Raw genomic sequence first — 13,763 nt, forward strand, 5'->3', positions numbered from 1 at the left:
TTGAATACCAGGTGCTGTAAGCTTTTTGGACATTTTTCACTTAGTATATAATAATTTTGCCAAAAAAAAGTCAATGCCCGATCTCTGAATATTTGCAGGTTTGGGCCTGGTTAGTCCATGGATGGGAGACAGCCTGGGAATACCAGGTGCTTTAATCTTTTTGGAAAATTTCACAAATTATATAATAATCTTTCATTTAAAAAAAAAAAAAGAGTCAATGCCCGATCTCCGAATCTTAGCAGGTTTAGGTCTGGTTAGTACTTTGATGAGAGACTGCCTAGGAATACCAGGTGCTTTAAGCTTTTGGGCTTTCTTTCCTACTTATATAATGTACTGGCGATAAGATTGGCTGGTCTTTAAATAGCCCTCTCTTTGCAACAGACTTCGCTTACGGCCATACCAACCTGAGGGCGCTAGAGAGCTACAGGAAGTGTTGGCTGCAGTTTGGAGAGGAAGGCTCTCCTCCATTTTGATTTTTCTGGTAGTGTTTTTTTTGTGAGTTGTTTTTGGACTTTTAGTTTATTTTTTTGAGGTTTTTCAGTTTTAAACCACCTAACAGCAGCATCTTGCTGGCTGGAGGGTGGTTCATTTTTTGTTTGTGTTTTTTTTTTTTACAATGGATGGATTATTGGCAAACGACACTGGACTGGCTGGAGAGACACGTATGGCAAACGACACTGGATTGGCTGGAGAGACAACTGTGATTGTGAATGTGGAGAACGTAAATGAGGTGAGAGCTGTGGATATTATTAAAGCGGTGACGGACAAATGTGGATATGGGAAAATCTTAGCACTAAGGCCAAGACAAGGAAAGGAATATGAACTGACAATGGAAAGAGAAGAAACGTGAGATGAACTGACTGAGGGATTGTTAATTAAAGGAGTGAACTGTGAAATAAAGAAACTGCAAAATAGAGATTATGTTGTTTCCTTCATGCACCTGCCCGTCTACCTTGATGATAAAGACATTTTTAGAAAATTGGAGGGATGGGGAGTTAATCCCATATCAAAATTAAAAAGAAGATGCTACCCGGGCACTGAAATAGAGGATGGAACAAGGTTTTTAAAAGTGCGATTCCCCAAGGAGGTGGCATCATTGCCCTACAGCACAAAGCTGGAAACAGCAGAAGGGCCGCAGTACTTTAGGGTGATGCACAGCCACCAGGTGAAGACCTGTAAGCTGTGCATGAGCCCAGATCATCTGCTTAAGGAATGCCCTGAATTTAAGTGTCACAAATGCGAGGAAAGGGGACATTTCGCAAGGGATTGCAATGCGGTCAGATGCCCGGAGTGTCAAAAAATTTTAAATAAGTGTGAGTGTTGGATGGAGGGAGAGGAAGGAGGTCTGGAGCATCGGGTGGATGGACAGGTGCATGAAGGAAACACTGAAGAGGAAGGAGATATTGATGAAGGACAAGGGGATGAAGGATTACCACAGAAGGAAACAGAAGGAGGAACAGACAACCAAGAGAAAGAAGAAGAAGAAGGAAAAAGTAATGATATGGATGAGGAACAAACAGTAGAACAGAATACTCAGTGGACAGAAATGGAAATATCGGACAGTTTTAAAAATCTTTTGGATAATGTGGAGAGTGATGGACAAGGAATGCATGATCAAAACAAAGAAATGGGCAGCGAAGAAGAAACAAGGATGGACAACATGGGAAAAGACAGAGGGGAGAGAGGACAAAGTAGAAGGAGAACATTAAAGGTAAAACCAAATGTGGAAAATGTAAGAAAAAAATTAATGACAAGGGGCCGAGTAAAAAGTGTAAACAGATATGAAGTGTTAAGAGTGCTGGAGGGAGAAGATAAAGAATAATGTTTTTTAGGTATTCATTTTTATTTCTTTTAATGGTTTTAAGTTGTGTTACTTTTAATGCAAGGGGACTAATGGACATGGGTAAATTTGAAAAGGTGAAAGAAATGTGTAAAAGAGAGGATGTGATTTTATTACAAGAAACTAACTGGAGGGAAGAGTACATGACTGAAATAAGGAAAAGGTGGATTGGAGAGATTTTTTATAACAATGGTGATGGGAGGCTGGGAAGAGGAGTTGCGATTTTAATAAAAGAAAACTGTGGGGTATCATGTAAAACAATATATAGTGACGTAGATGGGAAATGTATTGCGGTTGAAATGGAGTATGAGGAGAAAAAAGTTATTGTAGTTAATATTCATGCACCGATTGTAGAGAATGAAAAGAAGGAATATTTTAATGTATTAAGAGATTTTTTAAAAAAGCATAAAGAAGTTATTATGATGGGTGATTTTAATACTGTTTTCAGTAAATTAGAAATGGGAGAGGGAATGGTTTTTAAAAATGATAAAGGAAGAAAAGAACTGAAATTATTAATGGAAGAAAATAATATGATTGATGTATGGAGAGAAAGAAATGAAAAAAAGAAAGAATATTCAAGGAGGCAATTAGTAGGGAATTTTATGTGTAAAACAAGGATTGATTTTATTTTATGTACAAGGAACATTGAAGGTTTTATCGGTAACATTAAATATGAAGAATCAAGTTTAAGTGACCATAAACCAATTTTTATGCAAGTAGACTGGAGTTCAGTGAAAAGAGGGCTGGGTGTATGGGTTTTAAATGTAGAGGTTTTGAAGAATGAGGAGTATGTTTTAAGTATTAAAGAAATTATTGAAAAAGAAAAGGAGAATGAAATGTACAGTGAAGATAAAAGGATATGGTGGGAAAATGTTAAATATTTAGTTAAAAAATTCACAATAAAGTATTGCAAATTAATACAGATATGTAAGAGGAAGAAGGAGAGAGAAATAAGAGAAAATTTGGAAAAGGAATTAAATGAGAATGGGAAAGATATACAAAAAATAAAAGAATTGGAGGGAATATTGAAAGACATGGAAGAGAAAAAATATGAAGGTGCAAGACTAAGGAGTAAAGCTAAGTATACTGTGGAGGGTGAAAAATGTACAAAGTTTTTCTTTGATCTAGAAAAAATAAGAGGGAAAGCTGGAATGATTAAAGAAATAAGAGGAAAAAATGGTGTAGTGGTGGAAACAAATGAGGAAATATTAAAAGAAGTAAAAGCATATTATGAAAACCTGTTTAGCACTGAGGGGTTGAGGGAAGAAGAGAAATTGGAGTTACTAAATCAGATAAAAACAACAGTAGGAGAAGTAGATAAAAAAGAGTGTGATGAAGAGATAAGAGAAGAAGAGATAAAAAGAGCAATAAGTGAATTAAACAAAAATAAAAGTCCAGGTATAGATGGTTTGGGGAGTGAATTTTATATTGTTTTTAAAGATTTTTTAACCAGTATTTTAAAGGAAGTATATGAAGACATTTTTAAGAAGGAGGAAATGAACCAGAGAATGGGGATGGGATTAATAAAGTTAATATATAAAAGAAAAGGAGATAAAGTAGACCTAAAAAATTATAGACCAATTACAATGCTGAATACAGATCTGAAAATTTTAACAAAAGTTTTAGCCAATAGATTGAAAGAGGTAATGCCAACCATAATTAAAACAAATCAAGTGTATGGAGTAAAAGGGAAAGATATAGCAGATACAACTTTAAGTATAATAGATAGAATAAGATATATGAAAGAAAAGAACAAAAAAGGATATGTTATTAGTTTGGATTTTGAAAAGGCCTTTGATAGAGTGGAGCATGAATATTTATTTGGAATTTTAAGAAGGTACGGGTTTGGGGATAATTTTGTCAAGTGGATTACAATTTTATATAGGGGAGCAATAACAAGAATACAGTGTAATGGTTTTTTAACAGAATGTTTTAAAATTACTAGGTCAATAAGACAAGGATGTCCATTATCAGCGCTTTTATATTCTTTAGTTGCAGAACCATTGGGATTAGCTATTAAAATAGATGAAGACATAAGAGGGATAAACATTGAAGGAAGTGGGGGAAATGAAAAAAAATATTTCATTATGCGGATGACAAAACAATAATAGTTAAAGATATAGAGAGTGTTAATAAAGTAATGGAAGTAGTACAGATGTTTTGTAGGGGATCAGGAGGAAAGTTAAATGAAGAAAAAACAACATATGTGAGATTTGGAGGAGTGACTGTTTTAACGGATTATTTTCATTTTAAAGAAACAAAAGAAATAAGGATTTTAGGTGTTCTAATGGGAAAAGACGAAAGGATTGTTAAAGAAAAAATGTGGGAAGAAATAGTAGGAGGAATTGAAAGAAGGTTAAATTTTTGGAAATTGAGGACATTAAGTTTAAAAGGGAAGGTTTTAATTTTAAATGTTTTAATGGTGTCAAAGTTGTGGTATGTTTTATATGTGACTGCTATGCCAATATGGGTGGAGAAAAGGTTGAAAAAATGTTTTTTAGATTTTTTATGGAATAGTAAACCGTCAAGAATTGCATATAGTACGTTAATAGGAGAAGCAGGGAAGGGAGGGATGGGATTAATTGATGTAGAACAGAGAAAAAATAGCTTAAGAATTAAAATAGTAAAAGAATATCTGGATGAGGGTCACAAAACAGCATGGAAAAGGACAATGGAGTATTTTTTAAACAAATGTGGGGATTTTAACATGGGGGATGGAATTTTATGGATGAAAACGAAGAATTGGATGACAGAAAGATTACCAGAGTTTTATAGAGAAATGTTTAGTGCCTGGGGAAAATTTTTAGACAGAGTAGAGTATGATCCACATGGGAGAGAAAACATTTTAAATCAACCTCTGTTTTTAAACAAAAACATTTTAAAACAAGACAAAGAAATGTTTTTAAAGAAATGGATGGATGTGGGGATAACGAGAGTGAGAGATGTTTTATATGAATTTAAAGAAGGATTTTTACCGACACAATTTATTGTGGATGCAATGGAGGAGGCAAAAGAAGATTACAGTGAACAAGAAATAAAAAATAAATATGAAATCATTAAAAATGCAATACCTAAAGAGTGGATTAAAAGAATAGAAAGTATGGAAGGAGAACCAAAAGAGAAATGTATTCATGTGAAATTAGGGGAAAAACTGTATGATTTTAAGGAATGTACTGTGAAAATGATTTATCGTGCTTTTAGAGATTATGTTTTTAAAGAGCCGATTGTAAATGGATACTGGGTGCAGAAATTCAAAGATTTAAAAAAAGAGTGTATATGGAGAAACATGACGGGGAAATGTGTTGAAACAAAATTGGAATGTTTGGAGTATTTTATAAGGCATAAAGTGGTTTTTACTGATGTTATTTTAAATAAAATAGGAATGGAAGAAAATGTTCTGTGTAAAGTGTGCCAGGAAGAGGAAGAGGGGATTTTACATATGTTTTTACATTGTAGAGAGCTAGAGGACTTTTTAAGGAAATGTAAATGTTTAATTAAAGATGTGGCTGAGGAGTGGGATGAAAATGTAATGGAATGGAACAGAGTTGTGATGTTTGGTTGGGAGAAAAAGTGTAAAAACAAAAGTTTTATTAATCTGTGTGTAATGCTAATGAAAAGTGCAATATGGGACAGAAGAACTGTGGCTAAAAAGGAAAAAAATTGTGTTGGATGTTTGGAGTGTGTTTAAAAGAAAAACAGAATTATATATTGAAAGACTGTATGTTTACTTTAAAGGTGTAAATATGTTAGACTCTTTTTATGATGTTTTTACCCCAAAAGTCTGTTGTGTTTTAAAGAATTTAATGTGGAGTTTGCCAGAAAGTGGAAGAGTTTTTTAAATTATCTATGTAAAGGAAAGATGTGTAATGTAGAGATGTGTAAAGTCAATGTTATGTAATTTCTATTGATTGTGTTTAATCTATTGTATTTTATTGATTGAAATTTCTTAATAAAAAAAATAAAAAAAAAGGCTATGCCCGATCTCGTCTGATCTCGTAAGCTAAGCAGGTTTGGGCCTGGTTAGTACTTGGATGGGAGACCGCCTGGGAATACCAGGTGCTGTAAGCTTTTTGGACATTTTTCACTTAGTTTATAATAATTTTGCCAAAAAATAGAGTCAATGCCCGATCTCTGAATCTTAGCAGGTTTAGGTCTGGTTAGTACTTTTATGAGAGACTGCCTAGGAATACCAGGTGCTTTAAGCTTTTGGGTTTTCTTTCCTACTTATATAATGTACTGGCGATAAGATTGGCTGTTCTTTAAATAGCCCTCTCTTTGCAGCAGACTTCGCTTACGGCCATACCAACCTGGCTATGCCCGATCTCGTCTGATCTCGGAAGCTAAGCAGGTTTGGGCCTGGTTAGTACTTGGATGGGAGACCGCCTGGGAATACCAGGTGCTGTAAGCTTTTTGGACATTTTTCACTTAGTATATAATAATTTTGCCAAAAAATAGAGTCAATGCCCGATCTCTGAATATTAGCAGGTTTGGGCCTGGTTAGTACATGGATGGGAGACTGCCTGGGAATACCAGGTGCTGTAAGCTTTTTGGACATTTTTCACTTAGTATATAATAATTTTGCCAAAAAATAGAGTCAATGCCCGATCTCTGAATATTTGCAGGTTTGGGCCTGGTTAGTACATGGATGGGAGACTGCCTGGGAATACCAGGTGCTTTAATCTTTTTGGAAAATTTCACGAATTATATAATAATCTTTCATTAAAAAAAAAAAAAAAAGAGTCAATGCCCGATCTCTGAATCTTAGCAGGTTTAGGTCTGGTTAGTACTTTGATGAGAGACTGCCTAGGAATACCAGGTGCTTTAAGCTTTTGGGTTTTCTTTCCTACTTATATAATGTACTGGCGATAAGATTGGCTGGTCTTTAAATAGCCCTCTCTTTGCAGCAGGCTTCGCTTACGGCCATACCAACCTGGCTATGCCCGATCTCGTCTGATCTCGGAAGCTAAGCAGGTTTGGGCCTGGTTAGTACTTGGATGGGAGCCCGCCTGGGTATACCAGGTGCTGTAAGCTTTTTGGACATTTTTCACTTAGTATATAATAATTTTGCCAAAAAATAGAGTCAATGCCCGATCTCTGAATATTAACAGGTTTGGGCCTGGTTAGTACATGGATGGGAGACTGCCTGGGAATACCAGGTGCTTTAATCTTTTTGGAAAATTTCACGAATTATATAATAATCTTTCATTAAAAAAAAAAAAAAAGATTCAATGCCCGATCTCTGAATCTTAGCAGGTTTAGGTCTGGTTAGTACTTTGATGAGAGACTGCCTAGGAATACCAGGTGCTTTTAGCTTTTGGGTTTTCTTTCCTACTTATATAATGTACTGGCGATTAGATTGGCTGGTCTTTAAATAGCCCTCTCTTTGCAGCAGTCTTCGCTTACGGCCATACCAACCTGGCTATGCCTGATCTCGTCTGATCTCTGAAGCTAAGCAGGTTTGGGCCTGGTTAGTACTTGGATGGGAGACCGCCTGGGAATACCAGGTGCTGTAAGCTTTTTGGACATTTTTCTCTTAGTTTTTAATAATTTTGCCAAAAAATAGAGTCAATGCCCGATCTCTGAATCTTAGCAGGTTTAGGTCTGGTTAGTACTTTGATGAGAGACTGCCTAGGAATACCAGGTGCTTTAAGCTTTTGGGTTTTCTTTCCTACTTATATAATGTACTGGCGATAAGATTGGCTGGTCTTTAAATAGCCCTCTCTTTGCAGCAGACTTCGCTTACGGCCATACCAACCTGGCTATGTCCGATCTCGTCTGATCTCGGAAGCTAAGCAGGTTTGGGCCTGGTTAGTACTTGGATGGGAGACCGCCTGGGAATACCAGGTGCTGTAAGCTTTTTGGACATTTTTCACTTAGTATATAATAATTTTGTCAAAAAATAGAGTCAGTGCCTGATCTCTGAATATTAGCAGGTTTGTGCCTGTTTAGTACATGGATGGGAGACTGCCTGGGAATATACTGCCTTTAATTATAATTTTGCATTATTGAGACACTGTTTTCCTAATGAATGTTGTTCAGTGCTTTGACGCAATGTATTTTGTTTAAAGCACTATATAAATAAAGGTGATTGATTGATTGATTGAATACCAGGTGCTGTAAGCTTTTTGGACATTTTTCACTTAGTATATAATAATTTTGCCAAAAAAAAGTCAATGCCCGATCTCTGAATATTTGCAGGTTTGGGCCTGGTTAGTCCATGGATGGGAGACAGCCTGGGAATACCAGGTGCTTTAATCTTTTTGGAAAATTTCACAAATTATATAATAATCTTTCATTTAAAAAAAAAAAAAGAGTCAATGCCCGATCTCCGAATCTTAGCAGGTTTAGGTCTGGTTAGTACTTTGATGAGAGACTGCCTAGGAATACCAGGTGCTTTAAGCTTTTGGGCTTTCTTTCCTACTTATATAATGTACTGGCGATAAGATTGGCTGGTCTTTAAATAGCCCTCTCTTTGCAACAGACTTCGCTTACGGCCATACCAACCTGAGGGCGCTAGAGAGCTACAGGAAGTGTTGGCTGCAGTTTGGAGAGGAAGGCTCTCCTCCATTTTGATTTTTCTGTTAGTGTTTTTTTTGTGAGTTGTTTTTGGACTTTTAGTTTATTTTTTTGAGGTTTTTCAGTTTTAAACCACCTAACAGCAGCATCTTGCTGGCTGGAGGGTGGTTCATTTTTTGTTTGTGTTTTTTTTTTTACAATGGATGGATTATTGGCAAACGACACTGGACTGGCTGGAGAGACACGTATGGCAAACGACACTGGATTGGCTGGAGAGACACGTAAGGCAAACGACACTGGACTGGCTGGAGAGACACGCCTGGCAAACGACACTGGATTGGCTGGAGAGACACTTAAGGCAAACGACACTGGACTGGCTGGAGAGACACGCATGGCAAACGACCCTGGACTGGAGTATCGACAACGAGCAGGACACGGTAAAAAACTAGATGCAAGAGATAAATTTGGTGAAAGGAAATACTTAAAGGTGGCAACTGTGATTGTGAATGTGGAGAACCTAAATGAGGTGAGAGCTGTGGATATTATTAAAGCGGTGACGGACAAATGTGGATATGGGAAAATCTTAGCACTAAGGCCAAGACAAGGAAAGGAATATGAACTGACAATGGAAAGAGAAGAAACGTGTGATGAACTGACTGAGGGATTGTTAATTAAAGGAGTGAACTGTGAAATAAAGAAACTGCAAAATAGAGATTATGTTGTTTCCTTCATGCACCTGCCCGTCTACCTTGATGATAAAGACATTTTTAGAAAATTGGAGGGATGGGGAGTTAATCCCATATCAAAATTAAAAAGAAGATGCTACCCGGGCACTGAAATAGAGGATGGAACAAGGTTTTTAAAAGTGCGATTCCCCAAGGAGGTGGCATCATTGCCCTACAGCACAAAGCTGGAAACAGCAGAAGGGCCGCAGTACTTTAGGGTGATGCACAGCCACCAGGTGAAGACCTGTAAGCTGTGCATGAGCCCAGATCATCTGCTTAAGGAATGCCCTGAATTTAAGTGTCACAAGTGCGAGGAAAGGGGACATTTCGCAAGGGATTGCAACGCGGTCAGATGCCCGGAGTGTCAAAAAATTTTAAATAAGTGTGAGTGTTGGATGGAGGGAGAGGAAGGAGGTCTGGAGCATCGGGTGGATGGACAGGTGCATGAAGGAAACACTGAAGAGGAAGGAGATATTGATGAAGGACAAGGGGATGAAGGATTACCACAGAAGGAAACAGAAGGAGGAACAGACAACCAAGAGAAAGAAGAAGAAGAAGGAAAAAGTAATGATATGGATGAGGAACAAACAGTAGAACAGAATACTCAGTGGACAGAAATGGAAATATCGGACAGTTTTAAAAATCTTTTGGATAATGTGGAGAGTGATGGACAAGGAATGCATGATCAAAACAAAGAAATGGGCAGCGAAGAAGAAACAAGGATGGACAACATGGGAAAAGACAGAGGGGAGAGAGGACAAAGTAGAAGGAGAACATTAAAGGTAAAACCAAATGTGGAAAATGTAAGAAAAAAATTAATGACAAGGGGCCGAGTAAAAAGTGTAAACAGATATGAAGTGTTAAGAGTGCTGGAGGGAGAAGATAAAGAATAATGTTTTTTAGGTATTTATTTTTATTTCTTTTAATGGTTTTAAGTTGTGTTACTTTTAATGCAAGGGGACTAATGGACATGGGTAAATTTGAAAAGGTGAAAGAAATGTGTAAAAGAGAGGATGTGATTTTATTACAAGAAACTAACTGGAGGCAAGAGTACATGACTGAAATAAGGAAAAGGTGGAGTGGAGAGATTTTTTATAACAATGGTGATGGGAGGCTGGGAAGAGGAGTTGCGATTTTAATAAAAGAAAACTGTGGGGTATCATGTAAAACAATATATAGTGACGTAGATGGGAAATGTATTGCGGTTGAAATGGAGTATGAGGAGAAAAAAGTTATTGTAGTTAATATTCATGCACCGATTGTAGAGAATGAAAAGAAGGAATATTTTAATGTATTAAGAGATTTTTTAAAAAAGCATAAAGAAGTTATTATGATGGGTGATTTTAATACTGTTTTCAGTAAATTAGAAATGGGAGAGGGAATGGTTTTTAAAAATGATAAAGGAAGAAAAGAACTGAAATTATTAATGGAAGAAAATAATATGATTGATGTATGGAGAGAAAGAAATGAAAAAAAGAAAGAATATTCAAGGAGGCAATTAGTAGGGAATTTTATGTGTAAAACAAGGATTGATTTTATTTTATGTACAAGGAACATTGAAGGTTTTATCGGTAACATTAAATATGAAGAATCAAGTTTAAGTGACCATAAACCAATTTTTATGCAAGTAGACTGGAGTTCAGTGAAAAGAGGGCTGGGTGTATGGGTTTTAAATGTAGAGGTTTTGAAGAATGAGGAGTATGTTTTAAGTATTAAAGAAATTATTGAAAAAGAAAAGGAGAATGAAATGTACAGTGAAGATAAAAGGATATGGTGGGAAAATGTTAAATATTTAGTTAAAAAATTCACAATAAAGTATTGCAAATTAATACAGATATGTAAGAGGAAGAAGGAGAGAGAAATAAGAGAAAATTTGGAAAAGGAATTAAATGAGAATGGGAAAGATATACAAAAAATAAAAGAATTGGAGGGAATATTGAAAGACATGGAAGAGAAAAAATATGAAGGTGCAAGACTAAGGAGTAAAGCTAAGTATACTGTGGAGGGTGAAAAATGTACAAAGTTTTTCTTTGATCTAGAAAAAATAAGAGGGAAAGCTGGAATGATTAAAGAAATAAGAGGAAAAAATGGTGTAGTGGTGGAAACAAATGAGGAAATATTAAAAGAAGTAAAAGCATATTATGAAAACCTGTTTAGCACTGAGGGGTTGAGGGAAGAAGAGAAATTGGAGTTACTAAATCAGATAAAAACAACAGTAGGAGAAGTAGATAAAAAAGAGTGTGATGAAGAGATAAGAGAAGAAGAGATAAAAAGAGCAATAAGTGAATTAAACAAAAATAAAAGTCCAGGTATAGATGGTTTGGGGAGTGAATTTTATATTGTTTTTAAAGATTTTTTAACCAGTATTTTAAAGGAAGTATATGAAGACATTTTTAAGAAGGAGGAAATGAACCAGAGAATGGGGATGGGATTAATAAAGTTAATATATAAAAGAAAAGGAGATAAAGTAGACCTAAAAAATTATAGACCAATTACAATGCTGAATACAGATCTGAAAATTTTAACAAAAGTTTTAGCCAATAGATTGAAAGAGGTAATGCCAACCATAATTAAAACAAATCAAGTGTATGGAGTAAAAGGGAAAGATATAGCAGATACAACTTTAAGTATAATAGATAGAATAAGATATATGAAAGAAAAGAACAAAAAAGGATATGTTATTAGTTTGGATTTTGAAAAGGCCTTTGATAGAGTGGAGCATGAATATTTATTTGGAATTTTAAGAAGGTACGGGTTTGGGGATAATTTTGTCAAGTGGATTACAATTTTATATAGGGGAGCAATAACAAGAATACAGTGTAATGGTTTTTTAACAGAATGTTTTAAAATTACTAGGTCAATAAGACAAGGATGTCCATTATCAGCGCTTTTATATTCTTTAGTTGCAGAACCATTGGGATTAGCTATTAAAATAGATGAAGACATAAGAGGGATAAACATTGAAGGAAGTGGGGGAAATGAAAAAAAATATTTCATTATGCGGATGACAAAACAATAATAGTTAAAGATATAGAGAGTGTTAATAAAGTAATGGAAGTAGTACAGATGTTTTGTAGGGGATCAGGAGGAAAGTTAAATGAAGAAAAAACAACATATGTGAGATTTGGAGGAGTGACTGTTTTAACGGATTATTTTCATTTTAAAGAAACAAAAGAAATAAGGATTTTAGGTGTTCTAATGGGAAAAGACGAAAGGATTGTTAAAGAAAAAATGTGGGAAGAAATAGTAGGAGGAATTGAAAGAAGGTTAAATTTTTGGAAATTGAGGACATTAAGTTTAAAAGGGAAGGTTTTAATTTTAAATGTTTTAATGGTGTCAAAGTTGTGGTATGTTTTATATGTGACTGCTATGCCAATATGGGTGGAGAAAAGGTTGAAAAAATGTTTTTTAGATTTTTTATGGAATAGTAAACCGTCAAGAATTGCATATAGTACGTTAATAGGAGAAGCAGGGAAGGGAGGGATGGGATTAATTGATGTAGAACAGAGAAAAAATAGCTTAAGAATTAAAATAGTAAAAGAATATCTGGATGAGGGTCACAAAACAGCATGGAAAAGGACAATGGAGTATTTTTTAAACAAATGTGGGGATTTTAACATGGGGGATGGAATTTTATGGATGAAAACGAAGAATTGGATGACAGAAAGATTACCAGAGTTTTATAGAGAAATGTTTAGTGCCTGGGGAAAATTTTTAGACAGAGTAGAGTATGATCCACATGGGAGAGAAAACATTTTAAATCAACCTCTGTTTTTAAACAAAAACATTTTAAAACAAGACAAAGAAATGTTTTTAAAGAAATGGATGGATGTGGGGATAACGAGAGTGAGAGATGTTTTATATGAATTTAAAGAAGGATTTTTACCGACACAATTTATTGTGGATGCAATGGAGGAGGCAAAAGAAGATTACAGTGAACAAGAAATAAAAAATAAATATGAAATCATTAAAAATGCAATACCTAAAGAGTGGATTAAAAGAATAGAAAGTATGGAAGGAGAACCAAAAGAGAAATGTATTCATGTGAAATTAGGGGAAAAACTGTATGATTTTAAGGAATGTACTGTGAAAATGATTTATCGTGCTTTTAGAGATGATGTTTTTAAAGAGCCGATTGTAAATGGATACTGGGTGCAGAAATTCAAAGATTTAAAAAAAGAGTGTATATGGAGAAACATGACGGGGAAATGTGTTGAAACAAAATTGGAATGTTTGGAGTATTTTATAAGGCATAAAGTGGTTTTTACTGATGTTATTTTAAATAAAATAGGAATGGAAGAAAATGTTCTGTGTAAAGTGTGCCAGGAAGAGGAAGAGGGGATTTTACATATGTTTTTACATTGTAGAGAGCTAGAGGACTTTTTAAGGAAATGTAAATGTTTAATTAAAGATGTGGCTGAGGAGTGGGATGAAAATGTAATGGAATGGAACAGAGTTGTGATGTTTGGTTGGGAGAAAAAGTGTAAAAACAAAAGTTTTATTAATCTGTGTGTAATGCTAATGAAAAGTGCAATATGGGACAGAAGAACTGTGGCTAAAAAGGAAAAAATTGTGTTGGATGTTTGGAGTGTGTTTAAAAGAAAAACAGAATTATATATTGAAAGACTGTATGTTTACTTTAAAGGTGTAAATATGTTAGACTCTTTTTATGATGTTTTTAC

The 13,763-nt window shown here is 35.0% G+C and overlaps 4 non-coding genes across 4 annotated transcripts; all 4 read left to right on the forward strand.

Moving 5' to 3' along the window:
- The first annotated feature begins 6,129 nt into the window (after positions 1–6,129).
- Positions 6,130–6,248, forward strand: LOC113090389 (5S ribosomal RNA). Its single transcript, XR_003287050.1, has one exon. It is a non-coding gene; the product is annotated as a 5S ribosomal RNA (ribosomal RNA).
- A 504-nt stretch (positions 6,249–6,752) lies between these two features.
- Positions 6,753–6,871, forward strand: LOC113090416 (5S ribosomal RNA). The gene has a single exon (XR_003287077.1). It is a non-coding gene; the product is annotated as a 5S ribosomal RNA (ribosomal RNA).
- A 366-nt stretch (positions 6,872–7,237) lies between these two features.
- LOC113090408 (5S ribosomal RNA) lies at positions 7,238–7,356 on the forward strand. Its single transcript, XR_003287069.1, has one exon. It is a non-coding gene; the product is annotated as a 5S ribosomal RNA (ribosomal RNA).
- A 221-nt stretch (positions 7,357–7,577) lies between these two features.
- Positions 7,578–7,696, forward strand: LOC113090407 (5S ribosomal RNA). The gene has a single exon (XR_003287068.1). It is a non-coding gene; the product is annotated as a 5S ribosomal RNA (ribosomal RNA).
- The last annotated feature ends 6,067 nt before the right edge of the window (positions 7,697–13,763 follow it).

Source organism: Carassius auratus, unplaced genomic scaffold (assembly GCF_003368295.1).
Source record: "Carassius auratus strain Wakin unplaced genomic scaffold, ASM336829v1 scaf_tig00055018, whole genome shotgun sequence".
In the NCBI taxonomy this organism is placed as follows: domain Eukaryota; kingdom Metazoa; phylum Chordata; class Actinopteri; order Cypriniformes; family Cyprinidae; genus Carassius; species Carassius auratus.